Genomic DNA, 7,133 nt, shown 5'->3' on the forward strand with positions numbered 1-7,133 from the left:
ATCCTGCTCCACCAACAGACACAATAACTCTTTCGTCCCCCTGGCCATCAGGCTGTACAACAGCTCGCAGTGATGTCAGGAAGCACAATAGACAATGGCCAAATGCACTCAAAAGCACTCATCTTTTATGGCCCAATTTAATTTAATTGTACACCATCCCCTGTCCCCTTAATACTCTTTACCTCTATGTCACTTTATATTTTTAACATCACTTTATATTTTTCATTTAGCTCATAGAGGCATTAAATGTATAAAACACTTATACTTCTACAGTCACTTTATGTAAATAGTTACAGTTGTACAAAACATTTTTATTCTTCATTTTTACTACAGTTGTACAAAACATTTTTATTCCACATTTTTATTTCTACTGTTTCTTTGATGTTGCATGTATGTTCAATGTATGTTCAATGTTTGTTGTTGCTACTGGATGCTTGAATTTCCTCCAGGATAAATAAAGTATCTATCTATCTATCTATCTATCTATCTATCTATCTATCTATCTATCTATCTATCTATCTATCTATCTACACTTTTAATGCAAACATATAGAAGTGAGCAAAACACAAGCAGCACAAAAAGGTTGAACATCGTTCTCAGACTAGCTGCTCTGTTGTTCAAAGCTGTGTCTCCACCGAAGAAGCAGCAGCGCCCTCTGCACAGAGAGGGCAAAAAAGCTTACAGCACCTGGTATTCCCAGGCGGTCTCCCATCCAAGTACTAACCAGGCCCGACCCTGCTTAGCTTCCGAGATCAGACGAGATCGGGCGTGTTCAGAGTGGTATGGCCGTAAGCAAGGGCAGAGCAGACAAACACACTATTTATACACCTTCACCGGCTCCGTCCTCATCCTTTCTTTCCTTTCCTTTCCTTTCTCTATATCTGTGAGGGGGCAAACATTAGCGCACTTGAACACCTTTTGGGGAATGCCAGTGTTTTTCAGTGAGTGGCTGCATTCCAGCGTTTCAATCTTTCCAGGTAATCACTGAGATATACCAGTGCAGCACAGCTGAAGACAGAGCGCTGTCATAAACATCAGTCCGACTGGGTCAGTAGAGAATAGCGGAGCGTCTTTGCTTGTTTCGCTCCGTGTCAACGCGTATGAATAGTGCATTTGTCTCCTGCACCTTGGCTTGCGGCCACACACGCCCTGAACGCGCCCGATCTCGTCCGATCTCGGAAGCCAAGCAGGGTCGGGCCTGGTTAGTAACTTGGATGGGTGACCGCCTGGGAATTCCGGGTGCTGTAAGCTTTTTAATTTCTCTGCAAAAGCAGGGAACGAACTCAACTGTTTGAAGGATTTTCCAAGGCATGTCGTGATATAATGCATATACAACTTTTAATGCAAACATATAGAAGTGAGCAAAACACAAGCAGCACAAAAAGGTTGAACATCGTTCTCAGACTAGCTGCTCTGTTGTTCAAAGCTGTGTCTCCACCGAAGAAGCAGCAGCGCCCTCTGCACAGAGAGGGCAAAAAAGCTTACAGCACCTGGTATTCCCAGGCGGTCTCCCATCCAAGTACTAACCAGGCCCGACCCTGCTTAGCTTCCGAGATCAGACGAGATCGGGCGTGTTCAGAGTGGTATGGCCGTAAGCAAGGGCAGAGCAGACAAACACACTATTTATACACCTTCACCGGCTCCGTCCTCATCCTTTCCTTTCCTTTCCTTTCCTTTCTCTATATCTGTGAGGGGGCAAACATTAGCGCACTTGAACACCTTTTGGGGAATGCCAGTGTTTTCAGAGAGTGGCTGCATTCCAGCGTTTCAATCTTTCCAGGTAATCACTGAGATATACCAGTGCAGCACAGCTGAAGACAGAGCGCTGTCATAAACATCAGTCCGACTGGGTCAGTAGAGAATAGCGGAGCGTCTTTGCTTGTTTCGCTCCGTGTCAACGCGTATGAATAGTGCATTTGTCTCCTGCACCTTGGCTTGCGGCCACACCGCCCTGAACGCGCCCGATCTCGTCCGATCTCGGAAGCCAAGCAGTGTCGGGCCTGGTTAGTACTTGGATGGGTGACCGCCTGGGAATTCCGGGTGCTGTAAGCTTTTTAATTTCTCTGCAAAAGCAGGGAACAAACTCAACTGTTGAAGGATTTTCCAAGGCATGTCGTGATATAATGCATATACACTTTTAATGCAAACATATAGAAGTGAGCAAAACACAAGCAGCACAAAAAGGTTGAACATCGTTCTCAGACTAGCTGCTCTGTTGTTCAAAGCTGTGTCTCCACCGAAGAAGCAGCAGCGCCCTCTGCACAGAGAGGGCAAAAAAGCTTACAGCACCTGGTATTCCCAGGCGGTCTCCCATCCAAGTACTAACCAGGCCTGACCCTGCTTAGGGAATTCCAGGTGCTGTAAGCTTTTTTATTTCTCTGCAAAAGCAGGGAACGCACTCAACTGTTGAAGGATTTTCCAAGGCATGTCATGATATAATGAGAGGGTATTCAAGGACGGTGACAGAGACGAGCTGAAGCTCGTACAGGGAGAAGTCAAGGTCCAGCTGAGAGAGGCAAAGGAGGAGTACAGAAGGAAGGTGGAACAGAAGCTGCAGCGGAACAACATGAGGGAGGTCTGGGATGGCATGAAAACCATTACAGGCTGCAAGAAGAAGGGCAGCAGCACAGAAGAGGGGGATGCTGGGAGAGCTAACCAGCTAAACCTGTTTTTTAACAGGTTTGAAACCCCAGCTCCCACAGCCAGTGACTGCCCACTTCACACCCCTCACACCCCCGTCACCCCCATCACGTCCATTATCACCTCAGACTACAGGGCACCGCAACCCGCCACACCCACGGACAGTTCAAACCTCCCCCCCACCCCTACCATAGACAGTTCAACCCCCCCTCCCCACCACCACGGACATTTCAATCCCCCTCCCCTTCACCATCACCAAGGAGCAGGTGAGCAAAGAGCTGAGGAGACTGTGCCCAAGGAAAGCAGCGGACCCGGACAAAGCGTGTCCAAGGATGCTCAAGGCCTGCTCTGCTGAACTGGGGAGCCGCTTCAGCAACTGTTCAACCATAGCCTGAGGCTGGGGAGGGTCTCTGTGCTCTGGAAGACTTCATGTCTCATCCCACATGCAGAAATACTCAGATGACACTGCAATAGTGGGCTGTATCAAGGATGGACAGGAGGGGGAGTACAGGAGCCTGATTGAGGGCTTTGTGGAGTGGTGCAGGTCCAACCGCCTACAGCTGAACACCTCCAAGACGAAGGAGATGGTTGTGGACTTCAGAAGGAAGAAACCGCAGCTCCAAGCTGTGTCCATCGAGGGGGTCGATGTGGAGGTGGTCAGGACCTACAAATACCTGGGGCTGCAGCTGGATGACAGGTTGGAGTGGACAGCAAACATGGACGCTGTACACAGGAAAGGACAGAGCCATCTGTACTTCCTGAGAAGGCTGGGATCCTTCAACATATGCAAAAAACTGCTGCAGATGTTTTACCAGTCCGTGGTGGCCAGCGTCCTCTTCTACGCTGTGGTTTGCTGGGGAGGAAGCAGCAAGAAGAGGGACTCTGCCCGACTGGACAGACTGGTGAGGAGAGCTGGCTCAGTGGTGGGCACAAAGCTGGACTTTCTGGTGACTGTGGCAGAGAGAAGGACCCTGGACAAACTGCTGTCCATACTGGACAACACCCACCACCCTCTGCACAACACCTTCAGCAGGCAGAGGAGCGTGTTCAGTGGCAGACTGCTGTCTCAATCCTGCTCCACCAACAGACACAATAACTCTTTCGTCCCCCTGGCCATCAGGCTGTACAACAGCTCGCAGTGATGTCAGGAAGCACAATAGACAATGGCCAAATGCACTCAAAAGCACTCATCTTTTATGGCCCAATTTAATTTAATTGTACACCATCCCCTGTCCCCTTAATACTCTTTACCTCTATGTCACTTTATATTTTTAACATCACTTTATATTTTTCATTTAGCTCATAGAGGCATTAAATGTATAAAACACTTATACTTCTACAGTCACTTTATGTAAATAGTTACAGTTGTACAAAACATTTTTATTCCACATTTTTATTTCTACTGTTTCTTTGATGTTGCATGTATGTTCAATGTATGTTCAATGTTTGTTGTTGCTACTGGATGCTTGAATTTCCTCCAGGATAAATAAATATCCTACTATCTATCTATCTATCTATCTATCATCTATCTAGCTATCTATCTACCTATCGACCCCTTTAATGCAAACATATAGAAGTGAGCAAAACACAAGCAGCACAAAAAGGTTGAACATCGTTCTCAGACTAGCTGCTCTGTTGTTCAAAGCTGTGTCTCCACCGAAGAAGCAGCAGCGCCCTCTGCACAGAGAGGGCAAAAAAGCTTACAGCACCTGGTATTCCCAGGCGGTCTCCCATCCAAGTACTAACCAGGCCCGACCCTGCTTAGATTCCGAGATAAGACGAGATCGGGCGTGTTCAGAGTGGTATGGCCGTAAGCAAGGGCAGAGCAGACAAACACACTATTTATACACCTTCACCGGCTCCGTCCTCATCCTTTCCTTTCCTTTCCTTTCCTTTCTCTATATCTGTGAGGGGGCAAACATTAGCGCACTTGAACACCTTTTGGGGAATGCCAGTGTTTCAGAGAGTGGCTGCCATTCCGCGTTTAAATCAATCCAGGTAAAAACAGAGATATACCATTGCAGCACAGCTGAAGACAGAGCGCAGTCATAAACATCAGACCGACTGCGTCATTAGAGAATAGCGGAGCGTCTTTGCTTTGTTTCGCTCCGTGTCAACGCGTATGAATAGTGCATTTGTCTCCTGCACTTGGCTTGCGGCCACACCGCCCTGAACGCGCCCGATCTCGGAGCCAAGCAGTTGTCGGGCCTGGTTAGTACTTGGATGGGTGACCCGCCTGGGAATTCCGGGTGCTGCTAAGCTTTTTAATTTCTCCTGCAAAAGCAGGAACGAACTCAACTGTTGAAGGACTTTTCCAAGGCATGATCGTGATATAATGCATATTACACTTTCTAATGCAACCCTATAGAAGTGAGCAAAACACAAGCAGCACAAAAAGGTTGAACATCGTTCTCAGACTAGCTGCTCTGTTGTTCAAAGCTGTGTCTCCACCGAAGAAGCAGCAGCGCCCTCTGCACAGAGAGGGCAAAAAAGCTTACAGCACCTGGTATTCCCAGGCGGTCTCCCATCCAAGTACTAACCAGGCCCGACCCTGCTTAGCTTCCGAGATCAGACGAGATCGGGCGTGTTCAGAGTGGTATGGCCGTAGCAAGGAGAGCAGAGCAGACAAACACACTATTTATACACCTTCACCGGCTCCGTCCTCCATCCTTTCCTTTCCTTTCCTTTCTCTATATCTGTGAGGGGGCAAACATTAGCGCACTTGAACACCTTTTGGGGAATGCCAGTGTTTTCAGAGAGTGGCTGCATTCCAGCGTTTCAATCTTTCCAGGTAATCACTGAGATATACCAGTGCAGCACAGCTGAAGACAGAGCGCTGTCATAAACATCAGTCCGACTGGGTCAGTAGAGAATAGCGGAGCGTCTTTGCTTGTTTCGCTCCGTGTCAACGCGTATGAATAGTGCATTTGTCTCCTGCACCTTGGCTTGCGGCCACACCGCCCTGAACGCGCCCGATCTCGTCCGATCTCGGAAGCCAAGTAGGGTCGGGCCTGGTTAGTACTTGGATGGGTGACCGCCTGGGAATTCCGGGTGCTGTAAGCTTTTTAATTTCTCTGCAAAAGCAGGGAACGAACTCAACTGTTGAAGGATTTTCCAAGGCATGTCGTGATATAATGCATATACACTTTTAATGCAAACATATAGAAGTGAGCAAAACACAAGCAGCACAAAAAGGTTGAACATCGTTCTCAGACTAGCTGCTCTGTTGTTCAAAGCTGTGTCTCCACCGAAGAAGCAGCAGCGCCCTCTGCACAGAGAGGGCAAAAAAGCTTACAGCACCTGGTATTCCCAGGCGGTCTCCCATCCAAGTACTAACCAGGCCCGACCCTGCTTAGCTTCCGAGATCAGACGAGATCGGGCGTGTTCAGAGTGGTATGGCCGTAAGCAAGGGCAGAGCAGACAAACACACTATTTATACACCTTCACCGGCTCCGTCCTCATCCTTTCCTTTCCTTTCCTTTCTCTATATCTGTGAGGGGGCAAACATTAGCGCACTTGAACACCTTTTGGGGAATGCCAGTGTTTTCAGAGAGTGGCTGCATTCCAGCGTTTCAATCTTTCCAGGTAATCACTGAGATATACCAGTGCAGCACAGCTGAAGACAGAGCGCTGTCATAAACATCAGTCCGACTGGGTCAGTAGAGAATAGCGGAGCGTCTTTGCTTGTTTCGCTCCGTGTCAACGCGTATGAATAGTGCATTTGTCTCCTGCCCCTTGGCTTGCGGCCACACCGCCCTGAACGCGCCCGATCTCGTCCGATCTCGGAAGCCAAGCAGTGTCGGGCCTGGTTAGTACTTGGATGGGTGACCGCCTGGGAATTCCCGGGTGCTGTAAGCTTTTTAATTTCTCTGCAAAAGCAGGGAACGAACTCAACTGTTGAAGGATTTTCCAAGGCATGTCGTGATATAATGCATATACACTTTTAATGCAAACATATAGAAGTGAGCAAAACACAAGCAGCACAAAAAGGTTGAACATCGTTCTCAGACTAGCTGCTCTGTTGTTCAAAGCTGTGTCTCCACCGAAGAAGCAGACCCTCTGCACAGAGAGGGCAAAAAAGCTTACAGCACCTGGTATTCCCAGGCGGTCTCCCATCCAAGTACTAACCAGGCCTGACCCTGCTTAGGGAATTCCAGGTGCTGTAAGCTTTTTTATTTCTCTGCAAAAGCAGGGAACGCACTCAACTGTTGAAGGATTTTCCAAGGCATGTCATGATATAATGAGAGGGTATTCAAGGACGGTGACAGAGACGAGCTGAAGCTCGTACAGGGAGAAGTCAAGGTCCAGCTGAGAGAGGCAAAGGAGGAGTACAGAAGGAAGGTGGAACAGAAGCTGCAGCGGAACAACATGAGGGAGGTCTGGGATGGCATGATGAAAACCATTACAGGCTGCAAGAAGAAGGGCAGCAGCACACAGAAGAGGGGGATGCTGGGAGAGCTAAACCAGCTAAACCTGTTTTTTAACAGGTTTGA

General features: G+C 48.3%; 8 non-coding genes and 1 pseudogene across 8 annotated transcripts; 4 read left to right on the plus strand and 5 right to left on the minus strand.

The window, feature by feature from the left end:
• Window positions 1-675: 675 nt before the first annotated feature.
• On the minus strand, window positions 676-794 carry LOC119016274. The gene has a single exon (XR_005073964.1). It is a non-coding gene; the product is annotated as a 5S ribosomal RNA (ribosomal RNA).
• A 336-nt stretch (window positions 795-1,130) lies between these two features.
• LOC119016295 lies at window positions 1,131-1,251 on the plus strand (annotated as a pseudogene).
• A 227-nt stretch (window positions 1,252-1,478) lies between these two features.
• Window positions 1,479-1,597, minus strand: LOC119016275. Its single transcript, XR_005073965.1, has one exon. It is a non-coding gene; the product is annotated as a 5S ribosomal RNA (ribosomal RNA).
• A 336-nt stretch (window positions 1,598-1,933) lies between these two features.
• On the plus strand, window positions 1,934-2,052 carry LOC119016286. Its single transcript, XR_005073975.1, has one exon. It is a non-coding gene; the product is annotated as a 5S ribosomal RNA (ribosomal RNA).
• Window positions 2,053-4,337: 2,285 nt separating this feature from the next.
• LOC119016290 lies at window positions 4,338-4,456 on the minus strand. Its single transcript, XR_005073979.1, has one exon. It is a non-coding gene; the product is annotated as a 5S ribosomal RNA (ribosomal RNA).
• Window positions 4,457-5,131: 675 nt separating this feature from the next.
• On the minus strand, window positions 5,132-5,249 carry LOC119016288. The gene has a single exon (XR_005073977.1). It is a non-coding gene; the product is annotated as a 5S ribosomal RNA (ribosomal RNA).
• A 335-nt stretch (window positions 5,250-5,584) lies between these two features.
• LOC119016277 lies at window positions 5,585-5,703 on the plus strand. The gene has a single exon (XR_005073967.1). It is a non-coding gene; the product is annotated as a 5S ribosomal RNA (ribosomal RNA).
• Window positions 5,704-5,928: 225 nt separating this feature from the next.
• LOC119016276 lies at window positions 5,929-6,047 on the minus strand. The gene has a single exon (XR_005073966.1). It is a non-coding gene; the product is annotated as a 5S ribosomal RNA (ribosomal RNA).
• A 331-nt stretch (window positions 6,048-6,378) lies between these two features.
• Window positions 6,379-6,498, plus strand: LOC119016289. The gene has a single exon (XR_005073978.1). It is a non-coding gene; the product is annotated as a 5S ribosomal RNA (ribosomal RNA).
• Window positions 6,499-7,133: the final 635 nt, after the last annotated feature.

The sequence above is a fragment of the Acanthopagrus latus genome, unplaced genomic scaffold (genome assembly GCF_904848185.1).
Source record: "Acanthopagrus latus isolate v.2019 unplaced genomic scaffold, fAcaLat1.1, whole genome shotgun sequence".
Classification (NCBI taxonomy): Eukaryota; Metazoa; Chordata; class Actinopteri; order Spariformes; family Sparidae; genus Acanthopagrus; species Acanthopagrus latus.